This window comes from Notothenia rossii, assembly GCF_949606895.1.
Source record: "Notothenia rossii genome assembly, chromosome: 6".
Classification (NCBI taxonomy): domain Eukaryota; kingdom Metazoa; phylum Chordata; class Actinopteri; order Perciformes; family Nototheniidae; genus Notothenia; species Notothenia rossii.
Genome location: NC_136909.1, coordinates 74,643,015 through 74,663,882, shown reverse-complemented (window position 1 = coordinate 74,663,882; position 20,868 = coordinate 74,643,015). Strand labels below are relative to the sequence as shown.

Sequence of the window (20,868 nt, the reverse complement as noted above, 5' to 3'; positions counted from 1 at the left end):
AACAGACATCACGACAACACGGGGGCTTTTACTGCAGGGGGGGGTCACACACCTCTGCCTAGAAACCACATGTTTGAAAGTAACGTTTTGCATCCCATTATTTAAGTGTCTGTGGCTCTTATGTGGATTTAATGTCATTTATTTAAATGTTTATTTCAAGTGATATGTGTGTAGTTTTTTTATTTTTTTTTATCAGAAGGGCCCACAGAGCACCTCTGGGAATGTTTCCTCGGTAATTTTCTATTTCTGTTTAGTGATCGTGCATGGTGGAAACCTTAAAGTATAACATATTGGAGCGCTCACACGATCCTGACCTGTTTATGCGAGGAGACTTGATAGGCTGTCAGGCCCCAAGTGGGAAGAGCCCCCTGAATGAGCCGAGGCATCCTTTGACTGCCGGGCTGATATTTGTGGATAATAAAAGGAATAAATCAGACAATGGGGCTGAATATTTCATTTGTTATCCATATTCCTTATGGGAAAATAATACAGAAATGTAAAAACAGCAATTTCCCACCAGCCCCTGCTGGGATTGTGTCGCGCAGAAGGGCTGTTTTCATGTCTGAAGATAAAGTGCATCCTTACCAGCCTATTCCCTCTGGTATAAATATAACAGGCAGCTTATACATTATGTTACAATGCTGCTACATGGTTCTGCATAGGTGTGTTGGTGTAATATGTTATTATTTCCAAATATTTTCCTCCTCTCACTTCCTGTCTGTCAACGTGTCCTGTTCTCTTTCTATAACTGTCCCTCTTCTCTTGCTTTCATGTCCTCTGTCTGCTCTACAGAGGACAATATTCACTCTCTGGGACATCGGGGCCGGCAGGATAACTTGTGATGACATTATAATGACCCTCACTTTTTGCTCCTTCTGGTGATAGATCCCCAGAGTTATCTCTCCCTCTGCTGAGAGGTGAAGATTACCTGAATGAAATGGGCCTGTGAAGTGATAACCACCGTGCATTTAAGGAACCCGGCTACTTTACAAATGGCTGAAAATAAACACATTAGGGAAGAGAAGAGGTTCTGTGCTCAACTGGCTCTGGTCCCAGACTCAGTTTGGAATGTAGCTTTGAATGTATCCCAACGCTGATAAGCAGTCAATCAGAAGCATATTCAACAAAAAGGGTCCTAAAGGGAGTCGAAAGCCATGACTCATCAACGAGGACTCATGAACTTTGAAACTTATCAGTAAACGGTTTCCAAGTTTAGTTCTTAAGAATATAAATATTGCAATTAAAAAAGTTTTCAACATTTTTAAGTTGTTTTTGGGTTACATGCCCTTGTGATGAATGCAAGGGACAATGCAGACAGTAATGAACACAACAGTAAATCATTTGTGCAGGGCTTTAGATGCCAAGAAAAAGGCCTTTTGTTGGGCTTTTTATGCCAACTCAGCACTTTGTCCCACAATGCCCCGTCCCATCTGTCAGTGGGCCCTTTAGTGTTGGGGAGCTCGGGGTGGCAGGGGCTGAAAGCAGGGCAATTGGGATCTGTCGGTGTCCCACTACCATTATCAGTTTTGCCCTGACAACACATCTACTTTCCACTTTCACCCCAGAAATTTGGGGGGCAGAGTTGGCTTTCACAGAGGCCGTGGCAAGAGCAGGAGATGATGGACATGAAAATGAGCTTCTCTCTCCCCCCTTCACTGAGTGGATGGAAGAAAATGTGGTGTCATATCTTGTCAGAGCTTGGCTCCTGGCCAAGAGGATATTCATGTTGATATTCATGCTGCATACGTCCAGCCACCTTCCTGCTTCTGATTTCACTGTCAAACAAGATGATGAACATGCTGCTTGTTACACACAATTCTGTCATTATCAGAGGAAAGCACAGCATACAGAAAATACAATAACAACAGTTTGAATTGTATGTCTTTAGGATTTTGTCCAACATTTCAAATTGGAATTTTTTACAATCCAAAATGTTTACATTTGAACATACTGCACTGTCTTACTCTAGTAGAATACAGAAAATTAAAACACTTTACTTCAATATTGTATATTGTCGACTCTACTGTATATGAGTGTACAAAACGCACACTTATTTTTCTTCACCAACTCAAACAACTGTATCTGTGATTTCTGCCTCCCAAAAGACCCATAGAGGCTCCCTTTAAATGTGTTATTTCATTCATAGAAAAAGTTAAACATTTTGAGCCCAAATTGGCTCTGTGGAATTAAATAGATTCACATAGAGATAAATGTGTAGCAGTAGTTTGCAAATCTATCTTAATGTTCAAATTGTATTCAATACAATCGAAAAAATTTTATTCTAAATGTTATAAAAAAAAGAAAACTTGTTTTAATCATACTAACGTTGAAGTATTTTCCCACTCATCCCTGTGCTTTTCTGTATTAACTGCAGGTCTAGTGTCTCCACTGAGCGATTAGGATCTACAGTGTTCAGAGGTGTGTGTGAGGGGCCGCTCTTCTGATCATTGATGACCGTCAGCCAGCGCAGGCCTCTGGTGATATGTGGGCCCTCTGAGCTCCGGTAGCCCCACCACACCACACCCTGGGGTGCAACAAATATCAGCATTGTAATTTCACGCCTGTGATTATTATCGCGAGCTCTATCTCTGACTGGGAATCCTCCACCCATCCTCTTTAGTCCTCCCAGCTGAGATACTGTTTAACAGCCTCTCCCCTGGACCTGTGCACTCTCTCTCTCTCTCTCTCTCTCTCTCTCTCTCTCACACACACACACACACACACACACACACACACACACACACACACACACACACACACACACACACACACACACACACACACACACACACACACACACACACACACACACACACACACACACACACACACACACACACACACACACACACACTTAAGTGTCTACACAAACACACACAATGTTTTAATGTCTGCCCTCCATGGGCCCGTTTTGGGCTTTCTCATTTCTTCTTCTCCCATCTTCTGTTAATTCACCACCATCTGCCTCAGCATCTGTTTGAGCAGCCAGAAAAAAGTGTCTGCCATGCTGGAGAAACTCACTGCTTATTCTCGCTCTTGTTTTCTTTTTTCTTCTTCTTCTCTCGTCGTTTTAGCTTCTTTTCTCGATTCCTCACCCTCTTGCCCATTTAAATGCCAGGGGCAGCATCCTCTTCTGTCTTTGTCTGGCCTTCTGCTCCACCCCCTCTGCTAACTGGCCCTGATTTAGCATAATAAAAAACCTTGGTCCCTCCCCCTCAGCCTCCTCCAAACACACACACACACACACACACACACACACACACACACACACACACACACACACACACACACACACACACACACACACACACACACACACACACACACACACACACACACACACACACACACACACACACACACACACACACACACACACACACACACACACACACACACACACACACACACACACACACACACACACACACACACACACACACACACAATATATCTCTGTACTAAAACTTTTCCTCTCCATATTATCATCCACTGGGGAATGACTGAAAAGGCAGTCACATCCTCTCACTATCAAAACACCTTATTAATGTTTAAAGTGAACAGCAACATGCTAAGTAGTTTCCTCATAAATAAATACAAAAAAATCCAACTCGCCCTCATGTCATTTTAAAACAATAAACTAAATATTATTAGGATACATAACTGAAGTAGGCAGATTGATTCCCCGGACATCAAGGATTAAAGGAAAGTTGAGTTTTATGAGGAGGATTAAAGTGGGATGCTACCTGCTCCTTACCGTCAACTCCACGCCGTTAATCCATCCACCCCTGCACTATATTTAACTCCAGAGCCCCTTTCCTCCCAGTCTTCTGTTTTCTGCCTCCTGCCTGCGCTCCTGTCTTCCTCTCCTCCTTTGAGGTTTGAGGCGACAATGGGACTGTCCACTCCACAGCCGGCCTGAGCCGCAGGATCCGTCCCTGCCAAAGAGATTACAAGCATTCTTCAGGCGGGCCGCAGTCGCCGTGGAGACCTGGGATGCTGGGGCCACTTTTCTGAACTTAGCTGTGTCTTTCAGTGTTTTTTTTTAATGGTTTTGATTGTTGCAGGGACACAGAATTCTTAATCTACATACTATTTTGTTGGAGGAGAAGAAGAACAAGGCGTTAATGTATCTTTAATACTTAACTTATGTGTTGAAATTAGCTGCAGGGAAGTTAGCATCTTTTAACACACATTATAGCAGTATATCGTTTTAAGTGTTCCTTTTCCTCCATTTTAGACAGATCATGATTTTTATATTCAGTAATTGTAACCTCAGGTTCTAAAGATAATTATCTAGATCATTTAGAGGGTGATAAAATATGCTTTCCCTCTTTCTCTGTAACTAAAAATAGCTGATTACATTAAAAGATGAGATAATTTATTTTAATTATACAGCGACAAATATTCAACACCTGTCTTCAAAACACACATCTTCACTTACTTACTTTTGTTTTTGTCCTAGCCTGTATTTCTTTCAATTTTCTTTCGATTGTGTTTATATCTTGAGATTGACATGCATCCTCTCAGGCCCACTGGGATTTTTTTTTTAGCAGCTCTTACACAGGGCAGTAAAAAGACTTCAGGTCGAGCCACAGGCGAGAGGTATTAGTGTCAACTAATTAAATACAGGCCTCTGCTCCCTGCGTCCCCCTCAGGCCAACATGGATTGGACAGCTTTGTGCAATATGCTAAAACATACGGGACGATGCTTGGGACTCTGAATAGACATGTGATCTTTGACACTAGAGCCACTTCAGATAATTGTGATTATAATACAGTTTCTTCTTCTTTGTTGTACTATTATATTACCCGACAATTCTGTCTTAAGGCAATGATGTCCTCCCTCCCTCTTTCGCTCTCATTTTCACATTCTCTGTGGGGAGCTTTTGTCTGATAAGTTGTCACATTAAGTGCTAACTTTTGGGTGATCGCTGGGCTTTTCTTCCTATCTCTTTATGGCCAGAGCCTCTAATAGCTGTCCTGCGGCAGCGCCCGAGGCAATCATGTTACAAATAAACAGGCTGACACAGTCATTTACTCAAATCGTCCCTACACTATTCACAACCCTCCCCTGGTGATGATCCTTCGAACAACAATTATTTCAAATGTCAAAGTTCCAAGCCTTCGGGGCATAGACAAATGAACATTAAAAATCTATTACCAAACACTTTAAAATATATATGTAGGCTTTCTTTATTTTCCTCATACAAAATCACAATAAAGACAGCCTGTGAAGGCAATTTAGAATAATTCCTAAAAAAACAAACCAAGCAGTTTCACATTAAAGTGTTTAGTGAGCATCAATTGTGGAAATATTTTTCTATCTTCGACGATGTAATGTGGCCATAAGTCACCGGTGCAGCAGAAAGCTCTGAGGTGACAGAGTTTGCCCACAGAGGTTTGTGTTTGTGTTTGATCCCCTTGTTTCCTCTTGTTTCACGTGACTCCTGTGAGGGGTGGCCTCTGATTTGCTGTCACACCGAGCTGTTCTACATGACCTCTCATAACCTCATCTCATCTCTCCGAGGAATCCCAGGAACCTCCGGCCGACCCTGCTGATGAGATGAAGATATTTCCACCTCAGCCGACTGAAATCTCTGGCCGGTAATGGTTTTAAGAGTATTAACAAAAGTTAGAGTTTGACCTGATTCTTAGATAATCAAATTCACAGTGAAACAGTGAGAGAAATGTAAGAAATGCATAAACAAATAGAAGAAAATCAGTATTTCTTATAGAAGATGTCTTACTTTGCATTCAGTCAACCGCTTCTAGTTTAGTGAATTGCCAGTTAAGACATATAAGCCTAATATAAAAGTATTGCTTGCAGTATCAATCTATTCCATGTGATTGCCCCTCATGATGGGCACAAAATCCATCCAGTGATAATGACATCCATCTCTGCCTTCATAGTGCATGTATTTGTTACCTTTGGCCCAGTAGCAATAAATCCAATCTAGTCTCCTGGATGTGGACCGCTGACCACTGCGAACTGGTCAAGGAGAGTGGCTACAGTTCATTTCACATCAACGACCCTCATGATTACGGAGAGATTAAATGCCCCCCATCCTTCTTTGCTGCTTCTCCCATCCCATAAGCATACATATTTTAGATCTAATGTATATTTTGTAATGCTTGGATCATCAGAGTTTGAAGGGTTAATTTAACTCTGGTTTGAGGGAAATCTCTTGGTTTAACCCTGTCAACAAAAACTGATATATTAATAGCGTCTAATCTGTTTTCCTTAAATGAACTCAGACAGTGTCATGGGGATGTTTTATGACTCTGTGATTGTCCCCATGAATCTTAAACTGACTGTTACATCATGAGTGGTGACTGGTTAACTCCTACCTTCACCATGAAACACAGCCTCATGAAATGTAACCCCTGAAGGACACAACGTCCTCCACTGTGTTTTCTTTATAGGTTAGTGTTAAAAAAAAAATGGTGTTCTTGTCTTGCTCTATTTTAACAGCATTTTCCACACAGCAGATGTTTTTGTTAGCGTAACTACTCACAGCCAAATCTACAGCAATTATTTTATTTCCCTTATTTGTATACTAACTTTATTTTTCTACTTTTAGCAAGAAAATCAACTCTGTCTTGACCATATGGAAATAATAGAAGTACTTGCAACTATTGTGGTAAGTAATGTTGTGCATAAAATGGGTTTGATAAGTTGACTATTCTAATTTAGTAATGATCATTGTATTATACTTATACCAATCTAAGGATGAGTTTAATGGACAAAAACAGATTTTGAAGGTCCACAAAGGTTCAGCGCATATTTGTCAGCATATTTTAGATTATTGTAGAAAACTAATCTTGCTGAAATGATTTATATTTAATGGAAATGACATACATTTGGAATTTAAATGTCATGACAAAAAATCCTCTATGTGTTGCAATTTTTCATAACATTTTTTAAATGTTAAATAAAAACAGAAACAGAGTTTACATTGTTTACTAAATGTTTACTGTTTGGTACGAATTGTGTGTTTATGAATTTCTATTGAACCGTTACACTGTTAAAATGGAGGCAACATGTGTTAACAAATGTTATTTCTGAGAAAACACTTACATACGTGTTATATTTTATAATACCAATACTTAAACTGATGTTTTTTGAAACTTTAAAAGTGTTAAAATTACATTTAATATGTTGATTAGTGTTTAATTACTGTTTAATTCTGAACGCAAGATGTTCATTGTAAAAAACACATTTTCTGCACAGAATAAGATGCTCTTATAGAGGCTAATCTGGACTGCTGGGCACCCAGGACTCCCATCAGCAGTGATTTCTTCAACCAATCAAAACCATCCCAGGGGAACTCCAAGTGGAACAGATGGTAGACAGATAGCGTAAGGGGAAATAAATTAAGGAGTTTCACTGGATTTTCATCAATTACCTGGGCTAATGTATCAATATGGAGTAAAACAATGTATGTGTAATGTTTTTGACAGCACCATCAATATATTAATAACAGCAATATGAGACATCAATCTTCATTTCCAACTTTGAAGGATGTTCCTCAACAACACCACACTTGACAGTAAAAGTTGGATTCTCACTCTATGAGGCCCAGTCTGTATTTTCATGTATCATACAGTCCTTTCTGTCACAGCCCTCATGTTGGGCCTCCACTATATAATAGCAGGCAATGAGCGAGTCATTGTCCTGCATTAGCATGTTACGGTACAGGGAGTTAAAGAGCCCAATTTCATCTGTGCCCCACATCCTTCTGATGGGATTGGCTCTGATGGGCTTGTGTGTTAGAAGGCTGGTTGCTGGCTTCATAAAGGATGATATGAGTGTGTCATGGCTTCATAAAGCAGTAAAACATGCTTTTTGGAGCCTGAAGAGATGACTAAACTCAGACCTATTACAAAACAACCCCTCACTGTGACTTAACCAGTTTACACCTAGAAGACTGGGACTATTTTTTTTTATTCTAGTGCAGACTTTAATTTCATTTTTATTTTCCCGCTCATGGTACGGTACGCATAACCAAATGTACAATAATTGCCAACAAAACGTGCCTCTATAAACACACCATTGAGTGAAAAGGAGCAGGGAGAAGAATACAATCTTACATGACCTGCCCCTTTCTAAAAAAAACAAAATAAATACAAATAGATGGTCTGCCCTTCAAGACTCAGGTGTAAAGAACTGCTCATGAGACTTATTTATTAGAGTAACCTAAAAGCTTTAATGACATGGTTGGTCCCACCCAACAGAATGGTGGGAACAATACTAACATCAGTTTATCGAAATGGAGCTTCAAGAAAAGAATAAATAAAATAATTACTGACAACTGCAACTAAATTCAAATAATGTTGTGGCGAGTTTCTGAAGTACTTGACAGATATAAAAAAAAAAACTGCATTCTGTAGCATCAACTTTCTATATTTAAGTTATTGTCCAGCACCCCCATAAAACGTAAATAAGTCTGCCTCCCAAAGCTTTTAGACTTCCCTGTTCTGTCGGTGGCACCCCGTGCTAATTAATTTCCACCAAAGGCATACATCTTAAATAATTTACAGTTACATTTCTAAAAAGATTGGTACAGTACTGTATCATTTGTTGGGGGCCATTTTCAGCTGTTGACAAGTACCTACAGCAGCAGCAATGCCAATGTTCATCGTAGTGAAGTAACATGTCAGCAAGTGCAAAAGAGTGGCTCATTAAGGAGTTTATAAAAGTTTGGGGAAACCTGTATAACCCTATAATGCAGTTGAATGATCTGTATCATGTTATAAATACACAGACTATTAATGTTAATATCAATTCATGCGAGCTTTGGTCTTGGGATTCTGTCCCAAAACTAAAATCATCATTTGATCAATGAGATGCACTGAAAGCAGATGTAAAGTTTATGTTTTTAATACACGGATGGAATAACTGACGCAAATAGGAGACAACCAATGGCTGAGGAAAAAGCACTCAAGAGAGGAAAACAGTTGTTATTCAAAATCTAAGGTCCAAAAGTTATTTTCAGGTCTCTACTTCCAACTGTTATGTTTCTTTTCCGAGTCCTAATTAATATGTTAAGATTTCTGTGATTAAAACGCTCCTGGTGCAAATGCAATATTCAACAGTTCTCCTGACAGTGATATATTCTACATGGATTATCCTCAGTGATTCTGACTTGCTAATTAATCAACATTATTTATGATGATAAAAGAGGGGGAAAAAAACTTACTGATGAACAGACTGCCTCAGCAATCATGATGTACGCAGTCAAGTAAACTTCTGAAATATTATTATTCCATGTAATTGCTCCAGTGTAGCTATATCCACATTCGGAAAAAGGTAGATGCCATGGATTTTATTTAAATGACTTACCAGGGAAAAAAAGGTAAAAGTGTACGGCAGTTATATATATTTGAGGCAAATAACTGTACAATTAGTATTCATAACGAGTAATGCCCTATAAAGGAGTCAGAGTGCACTTTTATGTATTATTATTGTATTGATTAACATCTATAATTCCTCCTGAAAGGCATCTTCGTAAATGAAAGATAAAACATATTTAAATGATATACAGTGATTACAAATCCAGTGTATACATACAGTAAAGCATTTCATAACTGTTAAACATGTACATCATTATTCAGATGTGTAAAAGCAGTTGTAAAAAACATGTTTAAACAAATAATGTTACCGTATGTTAAACTTGATCTTAAAGGTGGGGCAGGTAAGTTTGAGAAACTGGCTCGAGATACACTTTTTGTTATATTCCATGGAATGCTCTTAACATCCCGATAGCAATGAATATCTTTAAGTGCTTTCACAAAAAATCCATAAAAAAATGTCATCTGTGGAATTCGTACTGTAGTACTGTAAAAAGCACGTCCAATCATTTTAGCCGGCCCGGCTAAAATAACTGGGTGGCCTACATGCCTGTCAGCCTTCCATCTGTGCACAAACTTATCTCGTGCCCTCATTGGTCATGTGCGCGTTCGTGTGTGTTGGAGGAGGGGCTCTGGAAGGAAGTGGCAGATTTGTTCCGGCTGTGTGTTTTCAAATTCTAGCTCACTCAAGCTGGTTTCTCCAAAATTACCTACCCCACCTTTAAGGTTTGAAATCTACCCTTTAAAAACATATTCTTAGTTGTTCAAATCTCAATATCAACTATTATATGAAATACTCTGACAAAAACATTTTAACTTCAAAATGTATCTTTGAAATCAGTGATTGACCTTGGAATTAGTTAAAAATAGTTTGACAAAAGAACCTGAAGATCCACTTCCTCTGTTTATTGGAGAGTTTTCAGCGCCTGGTTTTGCTCCATTGTCATTAGAATTATAACATTTTGTAAAATAATAAAGGAATACCTAATTCATAAATGTATTAAATATAATTATGATGAAAGTTAATTTAATCTTATTATAAAATTATTATTTTGGTTATACTGTTGAGAATGATTAAATGTGCGTAAATATAAATAAATAAATATAGTTAGTTAAAGTTGTGTATAAATAAATAAATGCCTTTATATATGTTTACAACATTTTAGGGTCTTAAAACATGAATTCATTGTTCATTGCCTATATAAACCTAATATGCACAGTTAAAATAAACTGGTAACCCATTTGGATATAATAAAAAAGTTGTTCAAATAGAAAGACTTTGGGTCAACTGTTTGATCCAACATGTTTCTCTGGTTTCCGGTGGCCTTCCTCTTCAACCCTGAATTAATCTTACGATCTTTAATTATTCCAGCGCAACAACGGCTAATTTACAATTTGAAGTTGTTCTCCCTGAAATAAAGAAATATGCACACCCACTTCCCAAGGCTCGGAGGCTTAGCCCTGCCCATTGTGTTTTTTCCTGCAGTTTGTCTCTATTCATTTGCATTTTTATGCAAGGTTAGTCGTGAGAGACTTCTATTACTGCCACAAGTACATTAAGAAAACCATTAATCACGGTGTAACACAGAGCGAATCAGCGACAGAGGGGGGGGCGTGTTACTGATCACTCACACTGGGCAGCAAAGGGACATGAACCTGGGGCGGACATATCCAGACCGGCCCTCTCCAACAAGATGGATACAGTTCAGGCATGATTACAAAATATTAAAAAAATGTGTTATGACATTCAATTTAATTCTTCTTTATACTTCCTCTTTGGAGGAACTGAATCTGGAATGTTTGGTGAATGGCCAAATTATAGCGAATATTAAACGTTCTGTAATTCTTGACCAAATCAGTCAAATCTCTCAAATAATAATTGTTTTTCATATGCAACATTGTGTTTTTTGTTGAAATCTGGGGCATGAAATTGTTGTTACCCACGAGCTCCTCAAACGATGGCTAAATGTATCCTAAGTGAAGGTTTACTCTACAATATCACCAAACAACCAAAGCATCAATAACAGGTTCTTAAAATGCACTTAGACCAAAGACGAGCTATAATTCTAAACATCATGAGAAAAACGACAGAAATTAGCGAACCATCGAGGAAATAAGCAAATAAACAGACAGCATAATGTAATAGTTGTGGGGCTCCTGAAGTTGATGTTCCACCTACCTTTTCTGTTTTTGTGAAAGGAACATTAATCTGACGCACCAGTGGAGCTCCGTCTAATGTGAAAATGTAGAGTTTTTTTCCTCATGCTTCTGCAAGGAAGAGGCTTCTATCACACTAATGATAATAAATGGCAACTAATGGGATGACCAAACATAACAAATGGAAAGTTTTAAAGGTATGGGGCCACATTAAATCTGCAATGACATCCTCAAGTCAGAGCTATGTCTGTGCTAAACAAGAGAAATTGATCACACTTATGAGTCAAGTTTGAAAATATCGCTGTTCATAATAACGTACATCATATACATCTGATTTAGTGTATTTTACACGTGTCCTAAAATTGTAATATATTATAGTGTTTCTTCATAATGTGGTGATGTACTGAGGTTACACTGCAATCTAACACTGTCCACTTCAGGTTGTCCTCATTTTAAACCACAGCAGACAGGAATGATTTGTCCTCAGGCATTAAGGTACCAGCTGAATACTTCTTCTGTATTATGAGTACTTTCATGTTTGATACTTTAAGTACATTATGCTCGTAAAACATTATCAACCCAGGACTCCTAGTTTGAATAGAGAATTGCAATATTGTTATTTTATCTAAGTAAAGGATCTGAAATCTTCAAAAGTCCCGGAATGTAAGTAGGTTTTTTTTATCCAACAAAAATACTCAAGTGCACAGAATTGATTAGACTATATATCTTATTTTTATGAGCGTATCGTTCTGTATGGACTTCACAATAAAGGTAAAGTTCACAGAGGACTTGTGTATCTCCTAAACTGTGACTCTGAGAAGCCTCAGTGAATGTCAGGTCTTTGTGCGTTTGGCATTGAGTGGAACTGCATTTGTCTTAATGATCGTGCTCCTTGAGCTGATTTTCGTTTCACAATAATCAATATCAAAGTCGCCGGTGGCAGCAATGCCCAAGAAAGGGGGAGTACATTTTGAGAAGCATTCTTCCTCTACATCGGCCTTGTCAATGTAACAGTGCTTTTAGAGTTTGGCCCTGAGCATCTAAACACACTCTCAATCACTCCTGAAATCCTAGTAGGCCACACTTGGCTGCTATTGTAACTTAGATACAGTCTCAATTTGTATGTTGTCTCTCAGTAGACGTGAGAAAAATGAATGGATTGATCTCCCGTCCCAGTCCAACAGTTACAGCACATCTGTTTTCACAGAAGATTTATAAAAAGTGTCACCGCTGACAAATAAACAGGTATGTTCACAACCTCTGGATTATATTGTTATCATGCCTGTACGATGTCTTTGCTCTTCATTTGTCTAAAATACCATGACAACTCAACTTCAACACTTAACTGTATTTGCAGTCATTTGACAATTGTGAGAGGAGAGTGATTTAGGAAAATTGAGTTTATAACATAAAGCTGTAATTGTTGGAAACAGGTGACGCAAGAGATGTACAAAAGGGAATAAAGGATAAAGAATAAAATAGAAGGTAACATGTTATTTACATATCTACAATAGGCCTTCCGACAACATGCATTTGTCCGAGATACTGATGAGAATTTGTGGATGTTTGAAACAACGTAGCACTGGCTGTGGATGTTTGAAAGCAGAGCCGGGCGGTCTTGCTCGCCCACAAATTTCAGATTTATTCCCTGGTTTGTTATTATTGTAATCAGACTTATTCAGATGGTGGTCCGATGAAGCGGAGGGAGGGTGTGAGAGGCGTGCAGCCCCGTTTGGCCCCTCAGTGACCAGAGAGGAGGTGATAAATGACTACAACACTGGTCCCTGTCAGCAGTGGGAGGGGGGAGAAGCAGCCCTCCTACCGTGAGCTACATCATCCTAACAACATTATTCTTTTCATGCGGCTTGTCGATAGAAGCCCTGTGTGATTGGCATGGGGATCCGCTCAGGTTAATTGGAAGCCTGAACTGTGTAACGGCACGGGAAGCTGAGCAGACATTGTCCCCCTTGTAATAACACAGGAGGCCTGTGTGTCTGTGTATCGATTACATCTTAGGTTCAAGGCACCCGTATGGGAATGAAATATCAGAGGACAGGTTATGGATGTTGCCATCAATGGCATTGAAGGAGCGGAGATGGGCTACTTGAAAAAACTCTACATGTAACACTTGAAAATGAAGTTAGAGCATTTTGATTTAACATCCCACAGCATATCTCATAGTCTTTAAAGCTAGAAATGCATATTTATAAACAGAGATGTGTGCACTTGTTTCACATTTGACAGGTGTATTGCCCCTCATGTCCGAGCTCTGAGGGCACAGAAACGTCTCCTCCTCTCTTTTTGACCCCCCACTCTTTAGTTTCCTTTTGATCAAGGGCCCATAGCTTGCATTAGATGAAGGACACATGATATCCCATATAGGAGGTAACCTAACACACAGCTCCCTCCTTGGAAGCATGTCTTGCAATCCTATGGACCAGGCCACCCTGGTCAGCGGCGAGATAAAGAAGACAGAGTGAGTGATAGTGCTAATATGCAGGAGAAGACAGTGAAGGCGTGTTCTTTTTTGTAACTCCCAAAGTTTGGAGAATAGGAGAGAAGAGAGAGATAGATCATCTGTAATTTGCAGACACTTTTGTCGCATTACTCTACGCTGAAACAAGCTGCCAACTTTGTGAAGTGTTCATCTCTTCTTTTCCCCACAGTCACATTCTCATTATCGTCTCGATCATTCCAGGTGGCACCTTGATGCATTGTTTAGCGACCAAGGTAAAGGGTTTGATGCCATAACTCAAAGATTTTGCTTATTAATTTAGAAATTAATTACAAACACAAAGTGACATTTTACAAGAAATGTTTAGCATAGCATGAATTATCGCTGCTGTAAATTGGATGCAAGCGACGGAGTGAAAAGCCTTGACTTGAGCTCTTTGTGATTAATAAAAGAAGCTTTCACTTCAGTTTTAAAGCCAGTCAAGATGAACGATACAAAGGGATGAAACAAAACTCCTCCTTCGGCTGAAGGACAGGCTATTTTAAGGGAGGATGTAGATTTTAAAAGGCGTATTAGATTAAGAGGAATCAGGGCCATCATTTATTGTATTTGTTGTTCCGTCAGACAGTTCAGTGACTAATAGCCAATGAAGGACATAACTTAAGATGGAGGTCACACATTAAGTCAGTAGATTGCAATATCTGCCTTTTAATATGTTAAACAAGTCAGTGTGACAGTAAGTTTTCTTTTCTTTTGCTGATGATTACATTATGGTGTGACATTTTGTCGTAGATAAAATGCCGGCATTAGCAGCTGCACAGGCAGGCAATGACTTGGACACCCTCACTCTGTTCTGTGGTACACAAACAGGAGGTCCAGCTCCGTCTCCCGTGGAGCAGAGGATCTGGATTCTACATGAGTGACTGAGACACAGCATCCTCCATCCTGCCTCTCATAGCCCCCTCATAGAGCCCCACAAGGCCCACCACGTGGCTCTCAGTGCTGAGGTCCAGATTGTGCCACTGGGCTGGTACCGGACTGGAGGTGGCCGATGGAGCCCCAATCCATCTCCCGCAGGAGCCCGGTGACGGGAGCATCGGTTGCCCACTCCTCGGCTCTGAGCACACTCAGGAAGATGGATTGGTTGGCCAACTCACCAAAGGAGGCAAAGCATGCCGTTAAGAGCCTGTGCATCACTTGGCTGCTCATATGCAAAGTTTGATGAAAGAGGTTTTTCTGGGAGCGATGAATTAGGGCTCCGCTGTGAAATTAGATTTCTGGTGAAAACCTTTGCGAGGCTTAGAAGTAGCATTGTTTCTTCAGTGCCGTCCGGCCCAATGGTAATTATAGATAGAAGTGAAATGATGTTGGGAATTCAATGGTGATTGATAAAGATGAATGATAGTATGGTTGAAGGACATGTAGGAGCAATAGCTTCATGGAGATTTAATACGTCAAATAAAGTGCATTATGTATTACAGAGAAAAGGCTGGATATATTGCAAATGACACGAAGGGGGCCAACCCATTATTGGTCACTGTTTATTTGTCTCAATTAATCTGGTGGAATAAGTAGCCATAAATTGTCCATCATTGTCAAACAGTTCTGCACATAATGCAGGTTATGTGAGGGGAGAAGGGAATAGGACACACACAACAAACAAATGGAGAGCATATGAAATATGTCCCTCTGATGAAATAAATCTAGTGGAAAAATCTCATCTTCAGAATTGGTCCAAATTGCTCGGCACTTTAACCTGATACACTAAAGATCCTGCCTCCTCCTCTCTGTGACCCAAACCTAAAACGGCGGCATGAACACTGACAAATTTGACAAAGGAAATTTGCTCAAAAAACACAGCCTCTATTTGGTCAGCCAAGCGGCAAATATGTTGGATGATATGGTTTATTAGGCAATCCATTTCTCCACAATAGTGGGGCCATCTGCAAAGGTTAGCATGCATAAGGTTCGTATGGCAAATTCTATCTAATCTGCCTTCGAAGGACCGCCGTGAAAACTCAGTGGCACATTTTTCATGTACGTACGATTTGGAATGCAAATAGAATAGCTGATGAAAGAGGTGACCTTCTAAGTGCAGAGCAGCGGGAGCTTTGTGGAATATGCAGAGGCAGAGTAGAATAGAAAAGAATGAGTTACTGCCACTGCCACCTCAGCTGCATTGTAATATACGACTGTGGCTCAGATACAAGTGAACCTGGCCTCAAGAACATCTAGGTTAATCTGTGAGGATGGCACATCATGTACTCAGTGCAAAAATATCGCTACCTCGCAGAATTATATGCCTTTCTGCTCTGAAAAAGGCCTCCAAAGTCCAAGAAAGTACTTCCCAAAGGACGTATTTCAGATTTTACATGGATCAAGGTGCAAAAAATATTTCATAAGCTTCTTCCTAGATTTATTGTTTAACTTTTGAGACCAAGTTGACTGACATTTATTTGGATTTATACCCTCATCGCGCGTTTTGCGTAATAAATAGAAGCATGTACTGTATGGAACATTAAGTGGCCAATCCAGTTGATGGATGCTCTAACATGCTCCAAATCTAACTCAAAATGAAAGTTGGAACAAGATATTCCACAATATTAAGGTGAGACTATATGTCAATAGTGTAGTGTACGGACTCTTTTGTCATAGGTAGTGCAAAGCTTGAACACATAGACAAATGGGAGAGGTGTACCATGGTCAGTCAGCCGTGCATGTCTCATCTGTAGCCAGCTTTGGCAGAGTAGTCATCTTCATTCCCTTTGTCCTTAGTGCAGTAGGTAATCTATCAGCCCTGAGACGTGCGGGAGAGTCCGGCTGGCCTACTCGCTCTCCCATTTGAATTGAGAATCCAGTTTCTGCTTTACCCGTGGTCCCAGTTAGACCAAGCTGCAATTGAGAGTGAGTGAGCTGTCCTTGATTCATATTACTGTCCCAGTATGATTGAGCTTCTTTGGTATCGCCTGAGAATGGAGCGAAAATTGAGCACTTGACTTTGCCGGGTTTGAAATCCCAGTACTGCATGTTTGCATTTTCTCAGGGTTTTTCATGGGACACGCTTGAGGTGCGTTCTTTATGTTGTGTTCAATGAGACAGAAGCACGGGAGGGTTTAGGGTTGTATTTGGAAGTTAGCACAAACCACTTTGTGGTTTTCCATAGGTAGGAAACCAGTTGCAACTGATTGAAATACATTTTGATTAGAGGATAAGGCTGATGTTATTCCACACGTTCAATATTGTAAACTTGTCCACTGAAATAACCATAAAAAAAATTAAAAATAAAAAATAAGACTGAAATACAGAAAATCAATGCTTTTCAACTTTCCTATCCTGTCTGTGGCTCTCACTGCCAAGCCTTGTTGTTCTTTTTGAATAAGTACATATTATATACATGTATGTGTCACACATATATAGTTACATTTTTAAATAAGGCTTGCTTAATTACTAAAACAGCTGGACATTGTTGTTTGTTGTGCGAATGCTGTCCTAACAATCCTAAAATAATAATTTAATCCAGACTTTTTCAGCAGCAGATTTGCACACATCAGTGTTAAGAGCGGTTTTATGAAAAGAGGACGATGTTAATCAGAGTTAAAATAAACAACTAATTCAGTGTATATCATAAAGAAGGACCATTTCATATGGAGGGGCTAATTAATGTCTTTGGGTGGTTTCTGAACAAATATTTGGCATAGAGGAATACATTATATATTGTTAGTAAGATCTATTCCTTGTCAGCATTGGTCTTTGTCATGGGATTTTTGGACAAGAAAAAACAATACTGCCACTCTTTCCAAAAAATAGAAAACATGTTTCTGAAACATGCCTTCCAGTATATTAATACAAATGTGCAACAACAACAGTACTTCTCAAATAATTAGATTACAATGTAGCAAGAGAACAATATCCGTGATGCCCTGTTTGTCTTTTGAGGTTAGAAAAGTTAGCTATTGCAGCACACCATGTGACCCTATACTATGTAAGCCAAGAGAGTGGCTGTTGATGATTAAATCAATAGAGATTTGACACAGACTTGTGGGAACATGCCTGTCTCATTTCAGCCAGTTCCTCCCCTCGTGGTTGGCTGTGTGTGTGTGTGTGTGGGGGGGGGGGGGGGATTCATCACCTGACTGGTCTCTGTCACCTGATGGAGATGGGCCTTTAGCCGCGGTTTGATAGAGGGAGTCGATTATGATGCATGTCGATCGTTCCAGCAAATATTGACATGGAAACAGTGAGAGAACAACCCCACGGCTCAGAGCCCTCTGTTCCAATACTGGCTGCTTCACTCGCCAACTCAGTATCACACACACACACACACACACACACACACACACACACACACACACACACACACACACACACACACACACACACACACACACACACACACACACACACACACACACACACACACACACACACACACACACACACACACACACACACACACACACACACACACACACACACACACAACATAACGCACTTACAGTTTCCAGACATTTTCACAAATAAAGACACACTTACGCTGGTTGCACACAAAGATGCCCAGAAACCAATCATCCCAATCGATGGTGTCTCATCAGCTTCTCAGGGTAAATCCCAGCTCCATTTGCTATTAGTACTCTGGTGGTTGTGTATGTGTATGTATGGGAGGGGGCTGATTGGTTATTACTGTTTATTTACTTAAGGGTGGAGGAAGAGGCCATTTCCCCTGCCACACTACACTAATACTGCCTCTTAACCACCTTTCTTTTTCTTTTTCTCCTACATCCCCACCAACTCCTCCTGCACCTGTCCCTGGGAACCAAGAGGGCTAATGATGAAACACAAACCGTTTTCGCTGCAAGAGAAAAACGCAAAGGGGGTCTGTCAGGACTGCGAAGACAGTGGAGAGAGATCGGGGGAGTGAGAATGAAAAGAGAGGATGGGGGATATGTGGAGGGGGGGTGGGGGTGCTAATGACAGGTGTGTCTGTACATTCTTCATCCTGCATAGACTGCTAGGGAAACTGCTTGGCAGGGCACTCAGCCATGACTTTACAACTAATCCTGTTTGTAAGTTATTATTTATCTTCAGCAAAGTTTGTCAAACTCAGGCTTTGATTTCTCCCCCTGAGTTCCCTCTCGTGGCCCGCTCCCGCTCATGCTCCCCACATAATTTATGACTGCCTCTGGTCCTGATGACAGATTATTAAAAGTAGAATTAGTTTTTTGCTGGGGATTTTTCCTATGGGAATTGGGAAGGCAGGGCTCTCAGAGGAAGGTCTCTGACGAGGTCTCCATTACTAATAGAGGCAGATTTTTTTCCTTCCCTGTGTGATGGCGGAGTGAGAAAACTAATGATTTGAATTTACTGTGGCAGCAGTCACGTGGTCTGGAAGCCAGCATCAGCAGAGGAGAGGTTAAGTTCTTCCCCGTGGAGAGGTTTATTGGATTGTTTAGTACCAGAAGGATAATGTTTTTGTCATAGACTGCTGGTGCTTCTGCTGCTAAGCTAGAGGGAGGCCAAGAACAAATCCGCTAAATGTGTGTCTTTGTATGTGCGTGTGAACTAAGATCAAAAAGATCAAAGAAGAAAAAGGGAGATATGTAGTTTGTAGCATTGGGGGAGGTAACAGGGAGAAGCTCATGATTAAAACTGAAAATGATGACTGTAGTAGTTACTATGTGTGGACAGGATCCCAGAAATTCGTTTTGACTGCACCCAACAAACTGATACAAACACCATCTCTTTTTCTTTCTGTGAAGTCCGAGCCAACTCTCTGATCCTCCCCTATCAACAACTCTTGAACACCAACTGCACACTTTCCCTCCTTCTCTGCTGACACACAAAGAGGATGTAGTCTTTCCCTCTTCCCCTGTTCACCTGATGGCCGTTTGGAGCCTGTTCCCCCAGCGTGTGTCTGCAGCCTGGGAAGCAGAGGGGAGTCTCAGCACAGCTGAGAGGCTCGGCTTAATCTTATGCATCATTAAGCACTCAGCAGCACGCCGCAGCTCCTCATATACATCATCCACGCTTAATAAACATAATGATGACATAAGATGTAATTCCAGATGAATTTTCATTTTATAGGGAAATGGAGAATTCCTGTAGAAAGGAGGGGAAAAAGAAAAGAGGAACGACAGAGGGAGAGAAAAAGTAAATTATCTGGGAAGTACAGAATAAATGATGTTTTTTCTCCACAAGATGGATTGTGGGGTTCTGGGGGCAGTTGAAGCAGGAGAGGAGTGTTGGAGGGAGGGAGGGTGAGAAAGGTGAGGGGGTAGAGGGCTGCAGTGGTGGTGGCCTGAGAGTGGAGGGGTGGTATGGGGCACAAGGGGTTGAAGGGGGGGAGAGGGAGAGAAAAATGTTGGTCATTCCAAGTGTTTTAATCGCAGGGCTTGATGGACAGGCTGAGAGGACCTGAGGTGCGGCCATCCATCATAGGCCGGCTAGAATAGAGCAGCGCGGGGTAGAGTTCCAGAGGGGGCTTTCAGGCTATGGGGGGAAATGGGATTGTGATGAAAGTGTGAGAGAAAGGCGGCTGTACACAGTAAAGGCCAATGAAGGCAAGAGGACCAAAGATTAGCGCCTTGCTTCTGCAGCACGGTGGGAATGGCAGGAGGGAAGGAGATTTTAATCGCACTGCGGCCATGTGACAGTAACACCACCCGTGTTTGTATGTTCATTTGGTTTGTTTCCTGTTTATGTGTAGAACATGGGCTTACAACAAAAGAGCCAATGAAATGCATTCATTCACATATTCTCAAGTGTATGTAATTCTAAATGTGACAGGTCCAACAACTAAAGGAGATATACACTTACTGGTTGGGTGTGTTTGTGCATGATTGTGTGTTTGTGTGCACCTTTGGCATGTTTTTGTTATGTTCAAGTGCATTGTGCATATGTGTCCC

The 20,868-nt window shown here is 40.5% G+C and overlaps 1 long non-coding RNA gene across 1 annotated transcript in view; it reads right to left on the bottom strand.

Annotated features, from left to right (window-relative positions):
• Positions 1 to 1,682: 1,682 nt before the first annotated feature.
• The window catches only part of LOC307044189, a 68,323-nt gene continuing 49,137 nt past the window's right edge, over positions 1,683 to 20,868 (bottom strand). The window contains exon 3 of the long non-coding RNA XR_013809560.1: positions 1,683 to 1,775. This is a non-coding gene — a long non-coding RNA (uncharacterized lncRNA). The remainder of the gene's footprint in view (positions 1,776 to 20,868) is intronic.